Source organism: Martes martes (genome assembly GCF_963455335.1).
Source record: "Martes martes genome assembly, chromosome: X".
Taxonomy (NCBI): domain Eukaryota; kingdom Metazoa; phylum Chordata; class Mammalia; order Carnivora; family Mustelidae; genus Martes; species Martes martes.
The window spans coordinates 92,251,400-92,266,712 of NC_137897.1; positions in this window are offsets into that span (position 1 = coordinate 92,251,400).

The window sequence follows — 15,313 nt, forward strand, 5'->3', positions numbered from 1 at the left end:
GCTCAAACTCACGACCCAAGATCAAGAGTTGCACGCTCTTCTGACTGAGCCCGCCAGGAGCCCCAGTGTCTTTCCCATTGAGGTACATCATCTCTTTATCTATTGTCTTCAATACTTATTATAAGAATTTTCAGGGGTGGGGGGCTTGCCTTTTGTTTTTGCTCTTTCTTCCTGTCCAGAAGGCTTCGTTTTTATGTAAGCATACCAATCAACTTCTTCCTCAATGATCTCTTGTAACATATCTGCCTAGAAAGCACTTCCCCATTCTAGGAATTAGATGGATAATCTAATTTTTCTCCTTTTAAAAATTTGTCTTTCATAGATGCAGAATTTGGCTCAGTGTAAGATACGATTATTTTTCCCAAATCGCAAATCATTCTACCGCTGTTTATTCGATAACCTTTCCCTTTCCCATAGATTCGTGAGGTTTCCTTTACCTGATAAATTCCTGTATATTTATGTATACATATGTACATATGCACATATTTTTATTTTGTTTACTTTCTAGGCTGTCTCTTCTGTTCCCTCAATTTGTCTTGTCCCACCACTATTATACTACCTTCTGTTTTTCAAAACTAGTATTTGTTCTGTACAAGCTTCCACTGTACATTAGACGTTCTTCTACTCTTGCTTACATAGTCACCAAGTACATACCAGCTCTTTGGCTCAGGTTCACAGGGCTTCCCCAGAGAAGGGTGTCCGGAGAAGGGTGTCAAGCCAGCCACATTCAGGAAGTCTTTCTCTGATGTCCCCTCCTGGGAGCACTGCAAAGTTTCAGGCTCCGAGCGGTACAAAGCCAGGTTCAGCTGTGTGGATGCAAAGGGGTCCACACACAGAGCTCCGTGTCTTGGTGCCAAACAGTTTATTTCCTGGGATGGCACGGAGTGTTGTCCAAATACTCAGGGCAAAATCAAGCCCATGAGAAAGAATCATATGACTGGGCAAGATGTCCCCAGGCACCCAAGTTCCCACTCCCAACGCAGGACTGAAGACCGGAACCAAGAGGGGCCAAGAGACAGTATGGACATTTCTGAGATACTCAGTCCTACAGGCCTGTTTCTCTAGGTTGTACCTTGTTGCTGGAACTACCATGCTGTTTTAAATACTGTGGTTTTGTCATATATCTTGATAGCATTACTCCTCTGACTCCAGGTTTCTTAGTTCTTTACATTGGCTACTCTTCCAGATAAATACGACCATCAATTTGTCAGGAAGGCTGGCCTCCCCCCAGAGCCCATCTAAGTTACACCATTTGGGGGCTGCCTAATTTCACCTGCTTAGATCATCAGACAACATCCTCATAGTGAACAAAGCAAGAGCCAAAATGAACCAGGCGTCAGTTAGCTGTGAGATTTCATGCCCTCTTTAGCTTGCAGAGGGAGGGATCTAAAGAGGGAGGATATTCCAGCTACAACTGTCTGAAAAGCTGAACTGAAGAGGCATAGCCTACCATGCCAACCAGTTTCAAAGTCTATTTTTCCCTCTCTCCAAAGTAGAATCACTCCCTCAAGCAGCAAATATTATTTTTATTTAATTTACTTCTATTGGTAGCATGATGGAATTACATTTCCACATGCTCTTGGACTTGTCTCTGTCTGTGGAACACAAACGACTGACCTAGCCTCTCCAAGCCTCAGTTCCCTTGTCTGTAAAATGGCGATAACAGTCAATGATCTCAGTGTGCAAAATGCCTGGGTCGGAAGCTGGCACAGAGTAAGCGATCAGTAAATGGCAGCTAGAGCCATCAACTAGAGAGGTGGTGAAGCATATGGTTGAAGATGATAGGCTCTGGGGCCAGACTTCTTGAGTTCAAATCTTATCTTTATTGCTAATTTTCTGATCTTAGACAAGTCACCTAAACTGAACGTGTTTCCGTTTCTTCTTCTGCAAATTATGGGTGATGGAAGTACCTGCTTTATTGGATGGAAGGAATGAGTTTGCACTATAATATAGAGGTTTCTGGTACCTATTAGGCACTCAATTAACATTTGCTATTCTTGTTGACCATGCCCTTGATCTTCAACCTTGTTATTTGTTATTGGGTCAAGTACCGCAACCAGGAATACGCTACCTCCTAGCACCATCTAGTGCTTATTTGGGGAAATTCCAAATCTATCCTTCAAGCAGCAATCACTTGGTTGGGAGTGTATCTTTTTTTTTTTTTTTTTAAGTGGGCTCCATGCCCAGCGTGGAGCCCAACCCAGGGCTTGAACTCACAACCCTGAGCTCAAGACCTGAGCTGAGATCAAGAGTCAGAGACTTAACCGACTAAGCCACCCAGGTGTCCCTCTTTTATATATATATATATATATATATATATATATATATATATATTTATTTATTTATAAAATAAATATATACATATATATATTTTTTTTACTTGTGACAACCCTTTTTTTGACAACACTTTTTTTTTAAGATTTTATTTATTTGCCAGACAGAGAGACAGTACACACAAGCAGGCAGAGAGGCAGGCAGAGGCAGAGAGAGAAGCAGGGTCCCTGCCGAGCAAGGAACCCGATGTGGGACTCAATCCCAGGACCCCGGGATCAGGACCTGAGCTGAAGGCAGCGGCTTAACCAACTGAGCCACCCAGGTGTCCCTTGACAACACTTTTTTTTTTAAAGTAAGCTCTATGCCCAACGTGGGGCTTGAACTCACGAACTGGAGATCAAGAGTTGCATGCTCTGCTGACAGAGCCACCCAGGCACCCAGGAGAATGTCTTTTAGAAAGTAATAAGAACCATTTTTAGGGATACAAATATTTTTCTGGAACTATCTTATGATTCTGACTTTTCTCGAGTTTCTCTGGGCTTGTATTTATAACAGTCAATGTTCTTGTTTACAAACAACAGAAACTGACTCGGGCTGAATTAAGCAGATTATAGAGCATTTCACAGAATCAACAGGAAGACAGATGAACCCACCTAGGGAAATGGATAGGAAGCAAGGGAGGCTGAGCGGGGGGTGGGGGACACCCCAGTGAAGGTCATGCCATAGGACTGGCTTGGTTAGTATGTCATCACCTCTACTGTTTCTGAATACTACCACCAGGAGTCACAACTGCCTGTGGACGCCACTAATCTGACATTAGCTGCTGGGGTCTCTGCTCCATGCAGTTTCTATGAATGGAATGAACTCAAACACTGCCATTTGCTGTATAAGTCTCTCAAGATTTGAAGTCTTTGGTGAGACCCTGGGTCCCCTAGTGGTATCCTAACTGCCCAGGGCATGTGAAGACACTTACGTGCTTCCCTTGGTGTTCGCGGTGGGAGGTGAGGCCTTGCCTTCCAGAAACAGTGAAGAGTTGCTTAAAAAAGAAGGTGTAGGGGCATCTGGCTGGCTCAGTCGGTAGAGTTCAAGGTTGTAAGTTTGAGCCCCATGTTGGGTGTAGAGATTACTTAAAATTTTTTTTTAAATCTTTAAAAAAAGAGAGAGAGAGTTCAGATGTCCCCCTCAGGGAGGGTTGCCAGACAAAATACAGGACACCCAGTTGAATGCGAATTTCAAGGGGGAAATGAATGCTTTTTTAAAAGATTTCATTTTTAAGTGTACACCCAACGTGGGGCTCGAACTCACAACCCCAAGATCAAGAGTCACATGCTCTACTGACTGAGCCAGCCAGGCGCCCCTGAATGGTTTTTTTTTTTAGTATAAATATGCAAATACTGCAGGGGACATACAGCAAAAATTTGAAAAGCCAATCATGCCTAGTTTAAGTGAGGAGGACATAGGGAGACAAGCACTCTCATACATTGTTGGTTTTATTAGTAAAAGTGTATTAGTCAGAGGTCTCCAGGGAAACAGAACCAGTAGGAGAAATATATAAAAGAAGATTTATTATAGGAATTGGATCACACAGTTGTGGAGGCTGAAGTCTCACAGTCTGCCATCTGCAGGACAGCCGGAGTCCCAAGACCTGAGAACCCGGAGCGGAAATGGCGTAAATGCCAGTCCAAGAGCAGGAAGAGATCATCGTCCCAGCTCCAGCAAGCAGGCAGGGAGGTGGTGAGTCCACGGATTCAAATACTGATCTCATCTAGAAATATCCTCGCAGACACACCCAGAAATAATGTTTCATCAAGGTACCTCACGGGAATCAAACTGGGACAGCCACTGGGGAAAACAGTATGGCAGTTCCTCAAAGAGTTTGAATTAGAACTACTCTGTGATCCGGTCATTGCGCTACTGGGTATTTACCCCAAAATATGAATTCAAATGGATACATGCACCCCTATATTTATTACAGCATTATCTACAAAAGCCAAATTATGGAAGCAGCTCAAGGGTCCATCCATAGAGGAATGGATAAGAAGATGTGGTGTCTATACCCATACAATGGAATATTATTCAACCATTAAAAAAAGAACGAAATCTTGCCATGGACGGAGCTAGACAGTAGAATGCTAAGCGAAATAAGTACATCAGAGAAAGACAAATACCTTATGATTTCACTCGTATGTGGAATTTAAGAAACAAAACAAACAAGCGAAGTGGGGCGGGGGAGACAGAGAGACAAACCGAGAAGCACACTCTTAACTCTAGAGAACAAACAGATGGTTACCAGAGGGGAGGTGGGTGGGGGATGGAAGAAATCGGTGATGGGGATTAAGAGTACACTCATCTTGGAGAGGCTGGGTGGCTCAGTGGGTTAAGCCTCTGCCTTTGGCTCAGGTCATGATCCAAGGGTCCTGGGATCGAGCCCTGTATCGGGCTCTCTGCTCAGCAGAGAGTCTGCTTCTCCCTCTGCCTGCTGCTCCCCCTGCTTGTGCTCTCTCTTTCTCTCTTCTCTCTCTGTCAAATAAGTAAATTTTTAAAAATCTTTTTAAAAAATATTCACAACTTCTGTTTGCAATGACATGGATGGAACTAGAGGGTATTATGCTAAGCGAACTAAGTCAATCGGAGAAAGACAATTATCATATGATCTCACTGACATGTGGAATTTAAGGAACAAAACAGAGGATCATAGGGGAAGAAAGGAAAAAAAACAAAACAAGATGAAACCAGAGAGGGAGACAAACCGTAAGAGACTCCTAATCTCAGGAAACAAACTGAGAGTTGCTGGAAGGGAAGGGGGTGGGGGATGGGGTAACTGGGTGATGGACATTAAGGAGGGCAGATGATGTCATGAGCACTGGGTATTACATAAGACTGATGAATCACTGACCTCGATCTCTGAAACCAATAATATATTATATGTTAATTAATTGAATTAAAATGTTTTAAATGTTAAAAAATATTCGCAGCCTCTGAATTATTTCTAAAAATAATTCTATTTTTAGAAATCGTTACAACCTTTGACCTAGGAGTTGAATTTTAAGGAGTTTGTCCAAAGGAAATAATCAGAAATAAGCAGTAACTTGTATACGTAGCACTTGTTGCAGTTATCATTTTTTAAAAATGGAAATAAGCCTAAATATGCAAATAAGGGAATGATTAAATAAATTATGGTTGGTTAATGCACATGATGGTATTATGCAGTCCTTAAAATGATGTTTATGAAGAATTTTAGATATATCTAAAATTGCTCAGGTAGTGAGGATGATATTAACATGGGGGGGTCAAACAGCTATGGGCACCAAGGTCTTGAGAGTACGTTTCCCGTGCAAGACAAACTGACAGGAATGTTCGAAGATAAAAGCAGGGCAGATAAGCGCATGTACAACTCACCAGTGATATCATCTTTGGCAACTTGCTGAACCTCTATCTCAGTTCACTCATCTGTACAATGGGGATAACATAACAACAGAACTTAGAATAGTGCCTCGCACATACAAAGTGTTACATATGAGCTGGCGTGCGTGTGCACACGCGCACATTTGAGGAGAGAGGGAGAGAGAGAGAGAGAGAAGTGGTGCTCAAAAGACAGTTGCCGGGGATCCTGGGTGGCTCAGTGGGTTAAAGCCTCTGCCTTTGGCTCAGGTCATGATCTCGGGGTCCTGGGATGGAGCCCTGCATCGGGATTTCTGCTCAGCGGGGAGTGTGCTTCCCCCTCTCTCTCTGCTGCTTCTCTGCCTACTTGTGATCTCCGTCTGTCAAATAAATAAATAAAATCTTAAAAAAAAAAAAGAAGAAGAAGAAGACAGCAAGGGGTGGATATCAGCTGAATGAATCTGAGCATGCCTCATTTAAAACCAGGCAATAGGGGTGCCTGGGTGGCTCTGTGGGTTAAAGCCTCTGCTTTCGGCCCAGGTCATGATCCCAGGATCCTGGAATAGAGCCCCACATCGGGCTCTCTGCTCCCTGGAGAGCCTGCTTCCTCCTCTCTCTCCCTGCCTGGCTCTCTTGCCTACTTGTAATCTGTCTGTCAAATAAATAAATAAAATCTTTAAAAAAAAAAAAAAAAAGCCTCTGCCTTCGGCTCAGGTCATGATCCCAGGGTCCTGGGATCGAGCCCCGCATCGGGCTCTCTGCTCAGCAGGGAGCCTGCTTCCCCCCCCCCGCCCCCCGCCTGCCTCTCTGCCTACTTGTGATCTGTCTGTCAAATAAATAAATAAAATGTTAAAAAAAAAAAAGACAGTTGCCATATGCTGTTCACCCAACTCCATGCTCCTCTATCTTTGCAAAAGTTTCGTGAATTTTGGAAAGCAGTTTATGGGCGGTGGAAGTGGTTCAGTTTCCCCAGATAGCAGCTGCGGTGATATGTTCTTAAAATGGACGATTCTAACAGAAGCTTCCAGATGGCCTCTTTAATGGTAGAGCCCTGGGAGTCATTCTTGAAGTCTTGCTCCTCCAGTTCTTCCAGTGATTTTGTAAGCACGTAATTCCTTGTGTTAAGTTCCTTTTTCAAAAGTGCTAAACAATTTCTGTTTCTTACCACTGAACGCTAATACAGGGATGAAATAAGAAGGTCTGCCTGGGACACGTAAAGATGCTAACGCCTTTTGATATCGGGTGTGCCTAACTGTACATGGGAGTCTGAAATCTAGGCGTAGGTCAATGGTAAGTTGTTTAAATATATGAGTCATAAGCATATGAAGAACATTTTAAGCCATAAGAACAGATGAAATCCCCTAGCTAGAGAGCAGGAACAGATCCTGGCCCGGGACATGCCTGGGGCAGCCCAGCACTTAAAAGTCTGATAAAAGAGGTAGGAATGGGAAATCAAGCTGAGAAGGAGTAGCCTGTGAGAAAAGGGAAAAAATATCAGAATATGTATCTCAGAAACCCAATAAGGGAAGTAACTCAAGGTGCACAAATGAACTGTGTCAAATGCTGCTGAGAACCAGAGACAAGGTTATAAAAATGTCCGTGGGATTGGGAACATAGACAAGAATGTTCCTGAAGGAGTCATGGAGGCGGGGAGGGGGGCGGGGCAAAGTCCCACGGAGCAAGTGGCGGAGAGGGAGGGAGTCAAGGATGTAAGGACAGTGTGTGCAGATAGACAAGCCTTCTGAGAGGTATGGAGATAAAGGAAGCAGTTAAATGGAGCGGTAGCTCCATTCCATCCTCAGGTAGATCTGAGGTCCAGCGGTGGACGGGGGGAAGGTCACGTTAAAGGAGAAGAAACAGTAGAGCAGGTGTATTGCACACTGGCATGATCAGGCAGACAGGATGATATTAATATGCAGGAGAGATGACACATAACTGTGGGCACAGAGGTCCTGACGGTACGCAAGGCAAACAGATGCAAAGCCCAAGGGGGACAGCATGGACACGAAGAAGGATGTTCTCTGCATTGCACCAAAAAGGAAAACAGAGAATGGAGACACACAGAGAGGGTGGTGGGTTTGGTGGGGTGGGGGTGAGGGGGGGAGATAAGGGAGTTTCCATCTAATTGCTTGTATTTTCCTAATGAAATAAAATGCAAGGTGATCTGTTGTGAATGAAAACAGAGAGGGGATATAGGAGGTCTGCAAAGCGGGGGGCGGGGGGGTGGTGTGATAAAGCACGAGAGAGGGTGGAAGGATGGACGGTGGTTATATGGTATCATTGTGGGACGGCATTGTCCATTTGAGACTTATGCTGAAAGAGTTTCAAGTGAGTCCTTCCCCATCCCGTTCCCAGGTCACCACTGATCTGTTTTCTGTCACCATAGATTAGATTGCATTTTCTGGAGATTTATATCAATGGAATCATATATCATGTGCACCTTTTGGTCCCTAAATCTTTCATATTTTTGACGCTACCGGAAATGGCATCTTTTTCATTTCCATTTCTGACCATTCATTGCTATCATCTACAACTAAAATTGACATTTCTGTGCCAACCCTGTCTCCTTCAACCTTGCTAAATTCATTCATTAGCTCTAGTAGCTTCTTTGTAGAAGCTATCAGATTTCTTTTCCAAAAAATATAACTTTTTTTTCAAGTGAGACCAGCCAGTAGAAGTATGGTACTTCCTGCTACCATGTTCAACGGTTTATGTGTAATTGGGGAATAGGGGGACAGCTGGGTTTCACCAGGGTTAGGTTTTTGAAAAGGTCTAGTGTGTGGCCAAGAGGGAAGGTGGCCAGTGGACCGTAGACAGAAAACCTGGTTGGGGTTGAAGACCATCAAGGAAGTAGAAGGCCGGGGTATAGCATGGGTCGTCATGTGGACGTTAAAGTCACCAAGAATGATGAACTTGAGGGGGACAACTGAGTCTGAAGGAAATGGCTCCCTCAGTAGAATGTATACACCTCCTGTTCCAGGCTTCTAGAGGGTAGAAGGGCCCAGGGTATAGATCTCAGACACTCTGGGACTCTGCCCCCCTCCCTAATATGCACTTAAAGTTAGGGGGTCGAGCACCGGCCTGGGCTGGCTCACACACCACCTCTTCCACCCTAAGAGGCCTTCACTCTCAGCCAATCCAGCTGCAAGCTCTCCCGAACCTAGACTGAAGGGAAACCAAGTCCTCTTTACTCTCTTCCTTGGGCAATTCAAGTCCAGACCGTCTTGTCACCAGCCCTGGACACCCTTTCTGGCAAGATGGAGTAAGGGAGAGAAAAATCAATTTCCAAGTGGGATAGTGAGATCACACGTATATACATGTTGAGGCATGGAGTGTGTGTGTGTGTGTGTGTGTGTGTGTGTGTGTGTGTGTGTTTATACACAAGCAAAGGGAAATACGGGAAATTTGTCTTTGATACCCTACACTTGCCACCTATTTGATGATTCCTCCCATTTTATTTAAGTCTCTTGTCCCAGAGGTACTCATGCCCCCACATTTTTTCTAGGCTGAAGAGGGATGCCCCTGTGAGCCCTGTTTCTGCCCCTGTTCACCAGTCCCGTTTCATGTGACAATGGATAAGAATGGGTTAATGGGATTAAAAACAACCCTACTGTTGCTTTAGCAAACCACTGAGTTTCCTAGGCAACATAATGCCTGTATTTCTCCTGTTTCTTCCTGTCTCTGAAAGCCCCTATGGAGGGAACGGAGAAAATATTAACCTTGGCCGGCACTCAAGTCCCTGTTGTTCCCCTCCCCCTCGCCCCTCGATTCCCCCAGCAGTTGACCTACTTCTCGGAAAACACTGAGGCTATCAGGTGTAAATTCCCTCAACCTTGAGGTCCCCACATCTCTCCCTCCCCTTTTAAAGGAGAAGGCCCATCTCTGCGCCTGTCCTTTTGATTTCAAGGTCTCGTGTCTCACTTCCTGCCACAAGACTGGTGAATATCCGCCCGTCTTGTATTTTCAGCCTCTGAGCATGGGGGGGAGGGGAGCTGGCCATGGGCGCTGCTGGCCCAAGTCTATTACGCTTTAGGGAAAAACAAATCAAACCCAGAAATCCAACTTTCCCTGTCTTCCATCCCGCTCCCTGCAGGCGAGCTTACAAAGCTTATTGTTTTAGAGCCAGATCTCCCGACCATCACAGCCCACCCGCTCTTGAGGCCACTGGAACCAGGCTTCCACCCACCTGACGCACCACTACAAGGGATCTGGCTTAGGTAACCCAGGGTTTGTTAATGGCCTTGGCCAACTTACTCCTTAGTCTGCTTGCTGACTCAGCAGCACTCAGCACTGTGAGCCTCTCCTCTCTTTGCTTCGTTCTGACCACATTCTTCCAGGCTTCATTCTCAATCTCTTTGGTGGGTTCCTCTTTCTCCACCTATCCTTACAATGGTAATCTTCCCCGAGATTGGATCCTGGCCCTCTTTTTCTCTCCGCAACCCCCTACAGACGCCAGTCAAGTAATGTGAATGCATAATGGGAAGATGATGGGTGCACAGTAATGCACAAAGAAATATCACCTCCCCCCGTTTTTTAAGAAACAGTAACCCTTGGGGCACCTGAGTGGCTCAGTCCTTAAGCATCTGCCTTGGGCTCAAGTCATGTTCCCAGAGCCCTGGGATAGAGCCCCATGTCAAGCTCCCTGCTCCGCAGGTAGTCTGCTTCTCCCTCTGCCTGCCGCTCCCCCTGCTTGTGCACTCGCTCTCGCTCTCTCTCTCTCTCTCTCTGACAAATAATAAATAAAATCTTAAAAAAAAAAAGGAAACAGTAACCCTCTTCATTTTCGATAGAGTCATGAGTACAAAAAACATTTGATTCTTCTTCACTATTATTCAAAACAGGGCAACTCTGATAAAAGACAACTGATGTTTGGTCTCAGTGGGGGTGATACAGTAGGGGAAAGGGGAGGCGTGCTGTTGGCCGCTTGTTGCCACAGAGGGATCTAATGGCAGATCTCACTCTTCGCAAGAAGTCGAAAATACAGGTTTACGTAAAAATCTTTGGGCGTTTACATTTAATAGTTGAAAATGTTTACGTTCAGCATTTTAAAAATTAACACGATATGAAGGTCAAATCAGCATGTATTTGAGACGGCTCTAATCACCGGGGCCAAGGAGCTTCAGCCTTGGTTTAGCGCAGTGTGCAATGAGCCTTCGCGAAACTCTGCTCTCTACTCGCCCCAGTGATCTGCTCACAGGCGGGTTTCTCCTCTCTTTATCTCTCCATGGCAGACCTCTAGCCTGAGCTCCAAACCCAGATATCCAGCTGGACACATTATCGATATGTCCACCGAGATATTCCTTATGCTTGTGCTTTTTAAACATGAATGTGCGTGGCACTCATATCGGCTTCTTATTAAAATTGGAGACTCTGATTCAGTAATTCCTGGATACTGCCCGAAATGGGCCATTTCTTTCTTTCTTTCTTTCTTTAGGATTTTATTTATTTATTTGAGAGAGAGAGAGAGAGCACGAGAGAGCATGAGCGAGCATGAGCGGGAGTGTTGGGGGGGAGGGCAGAGGGAGAAGGCGAAGCAGGCTCCCCACCCCTCACCACCCCATCCTCCCCACCCCCCATGGAGCAGGGGGCCTTCCCATGCAGGGCATGATCCCAGGACCCCAGGATCATGACCTGAGCCAAAGGCAGATGTTTAACCGACTGAGCCACCCCAGAGCCCCAAAGATGGGGCATTTCTAACAAGCTCCCACCTAATGCCTCCCTTGCTGGACCATGAATCACACTTTTAAGACACAACCTCCATCTGAGCACAAGATCCTTTCTGCAAGTTTGCTCTTTCCCCTGTATACCCCCTCTTGGTGGAAGACACACCATCTACCCACTCACCCAAGCAAGGGCTTGGGGCAAAACTTTGCTGTAGACAGAATGGGAGAAGTAGGAGAGGACTCCTAAGCCCTGTTCCATCCAACTCCTTGGCATCCGTCACATCCATCTCTGGGTTTTAGGTTCTCACTAGCACAGCCTGGATTTATGTTCCCATTTCCTCCCGAGGTAAGTCTCCTCATTGGCGTTCCTGCTCTAATATCCAAGCCTTCAATGTATCCTCAGCATAATACTTCCAGCTTAATACTTCTACAAAGAAAAATGACCTCATGCTAAGCCTGGACTCTGGAGCCAGAATTTGGGGTTTAAATCCCAGCTCTGCCTCTTACTAGCCGTGCGACTTTGGGCAAATAACTTAACCTTGGTGTGTCAGTTTCCTCATCTATGAAAAGAGGATGATAATAGAACCTAACTCATGAGAGATGAATGAGTTAACATATGGAAAGTGTTTGTAGCGCTCTACACACCTTAGCTGTGATCTTGGCCACATCACTCCTAGCTGTAGTATAGTTGTTGAAGGTAAGAAGGAAGTAGAAAGAGATCAAGCTAGACAGGTAGGCTGAGGCCAGATCATGGAAGGTTAGAGTGTTCAGTCAGGTTCCCTGGGAAAATGGACTCTACGATGGGAGTTAGTTTATCAGAAGTTGATAGTTAGTTTATCAGAACTTAGTTAGTTAGTTTATCAGAAGACGCTCTTGGCATCTATGCCTGAAGGGTAGGCAAAGAAGCAGGGTCCAGAGAGCAATCCGAACACAGCCTCAGTCAATCCCACAGGGAGCTCTGAGACTGGGGTGGCCCCACAGTCAGCCCCGCAGACTACCTGCCTCCCCCTGTTTTATGAAGAGTACAGAGTTATTCAACCAGTAAAAAGAAATGCTAATGATGTGGTATGATTGAGGCGTTGATGGTCACTACAATGGCAATCCTATTGCAATACAGAAATGTATCATTCACATGTTGTACACCTGAAATTTACACAATATCATAGGTCAAATATATGTCAATAAAAAAGAGTACATTAAGTCACTCCATACAAAGGGCTTAGAAGATTGCCTAGCACATGGGAAGTGCTCCAGCGATGTTAGCCATTACTAAAGATGTAGATTCTCAGGCTTTACCTTAGACCACTGGATCAGAATCTTCAGGGCTGATCCTAGGAATAGAGATTTTAATAAGAACCCTCCCCTTGCTCCAGATTATTCTGATCCTCACTAAAGTGTGAGAACCACCGGTTTCCCTAGAAAACTCATTGTTTCCTTGTCCACTGGGTGAACATTTTTAAGGCTCAGCCCAAAGTCACCTCTTGCATGAAATCTTCCTAGACCAGACCTCCAATTCCTCCTTTCTTTACCTCCTCCTTTTCGTGTGCAGACCACGATCACAACATCTATAACCTTTTGACTGTCTATCTCCTGATGCTGGACAGTGAGCTCCTTCCTTGAGGGGCAAAGACTTTGTATACTTAGTATCTGCCACAGAGCCTAGCTCAGAGCAGAGTCTCAAGAGGTCCTCAAGGTCAAGTGAATACAGATGGACAGGGCCCTTTGGAGTCTCTTTAAAATCTCAGCACCAAATGCTGCCTACTGTGATCTCTGAAATTGAAAATATAGAGTCCCTATACTTGGTTGTTTGTTTTGGAATCTGTATACTTCTATTATGTAAGACACAGTCAGCAACTTTGAAGTTTTGGTTTTCATCCTTTTCATAGTTTGAACTTTGTACGACTTTTTACAATAATAAAAGTAATTAATGCTCACTGTACAAAAAAGGAAGAAAAATTATCCATAATGTCACAACCCAGATGTAGTTGTCATCAACTTTTTTACATTTTAATTCCACTATAGTTATCAGGGGCACCTGGATGGCTCAGTGGGTTGAGCCTCCGCCTTTGGCTCAGGTCATGATCCCAGGGTCCTTGGATGGAGCCCTGCATTGGGCTCTCTGCTCAGCAGGGGAGCCTGCTTCCTTCTCCCTCTCTCTCTGCCTGCCTCTCTGCCTACTTGTGATCTCTGTCTGCCAAATAAATAAATAAATAAAAATCTTAAAAAAATACTAGTTATCATTAACTTTTTCTTTTTTAAGCATTACAATGTCCCTCTTTCTAGGCGAGGTAATGGGCAGAGACAATGAAAACTTGGTCCAACAATTCAAGCTGAAACCACTGTTTGCTTTAAGGCCTATAGAAATCTGAGTTACATTTTATTACGAAATTATAAAGTACATTCATTCAAACAATGGCGTAAAAGAAATTTTTAAAACGAAGAATATGTCCTCATTAGACATTTGCAAATTGTTCTTTCCTAAACACATACAACTAGACACGGCTCTTAAGAATCCAAATAATCAGCTTGAACTTAATGAGGAATCCTATACTTACCATAATGTGAAAGGCGTTCACACTGAGATGCTCCATCCCCAACTTCTGCAGACTTGAGAGGAAGTTAGGAGATGCTCTATTACTTGATGAAAAAAATTTCACTTATGTCGGAGGAAATTATCTTAGACTAACAGTTTAAATGAGCAAGAGCTCACATATGTTAGAGAAATCACCTTGTGCCTTACAAAGGCAAAATAAATGCTGTAGACCCCTTCTCTGGAGAGGCCATCAGCTCACTCTCAAGGCTCTGAAACTCAGTAAGCACAATCGGGAAGAAACAAGGCAGGCTCCAATATGAGAGTTGGCCGAGCCACATTTCCCAAGGGAAGCAATTCCTGGTTGTCCTGGTTAAGTGTTTTGATCCTCGAGCTCTTTTGAAACCCAGTCCATTCCCGAGATCACTCTGAAATTGCCTCAGTCGGATGCATGAACCCTTTTTTGGTAACTTTAAGTGAAACACACCTTTTGAAAAATGCGTACAGTCAAAACTTTTCAAGTCCTGCACATAAAGCACAGAAGCCGGGGGTCTCCCGGGGACAGTCTAAGGCTTACTTTTGCAACCAACAATTGAGGAAGTTTCCTCGACACCTAAGTTTGCCTTTGGGGATGAGAACTCAACACAGAAAACAAAGTCAATTGTCAAACAGCTACTAATTTAGAACAAAGCTGTACAACACAGCAAAACCCCATTTATTACATTTTATCTTCTGCAAACTTAAAAATGTTTAAATAAGAACTCCAGGCCCCAATGTAGACCATGATTCTACTATCAATTTTTTCAAAGATTTTATTTATTTATTTGACAGGCAGAGATGACAAGTAGGCAGAGAGACAGGCAGAGAGAGGGGGAAGCAGGCTCCCTGCCGAGCAGAGAGCCCGATGCGGGGCTCGATCCCAGGACCCTGGAATCATGACCTGAGCCAAAGGCAGGGCTTTAACCCGCTGCGCCACCCAGACGCCCCTACTATCCATTTTTTTTCTTAATTTTCCATCTTCCTAGAAGTGTGGTGTTTTGGGGCGGAGAGGTCAACATCAGAGATCAAATCTGTTGCCACTGAATGCAACCCAGTAACATAAAACCATTTGGTAAACGGACCCATGGCCAAGAGTCTAAGACTACAGAATTAGAGGCTTTCTTTTGGATTCTATCTCGTATTGGGAAAACCATGAAAAGTCTTCCAGCTCAGTAGAGACCTTGAACAAAGCATGGTGGGGGCGCCTGGCTGGCTTAGGCCCTGGAGCCAGCAACTCTTGATCTTGGGGTTGTGAGTTCGAGCCCACATGGATTGGAGAAATTTCTTGAAAAAAAAATTAAAAACCTGGTAAAAGTGGGCAGCTTTGCAGACCCTGGGTAATGCCAGGCAAGTTCAACAGGCCAGAGGAGTGAGTTTTCATGATGGGGCTCTCATCACTCGCTGGTTTAGGACCAGTTTTCCATGG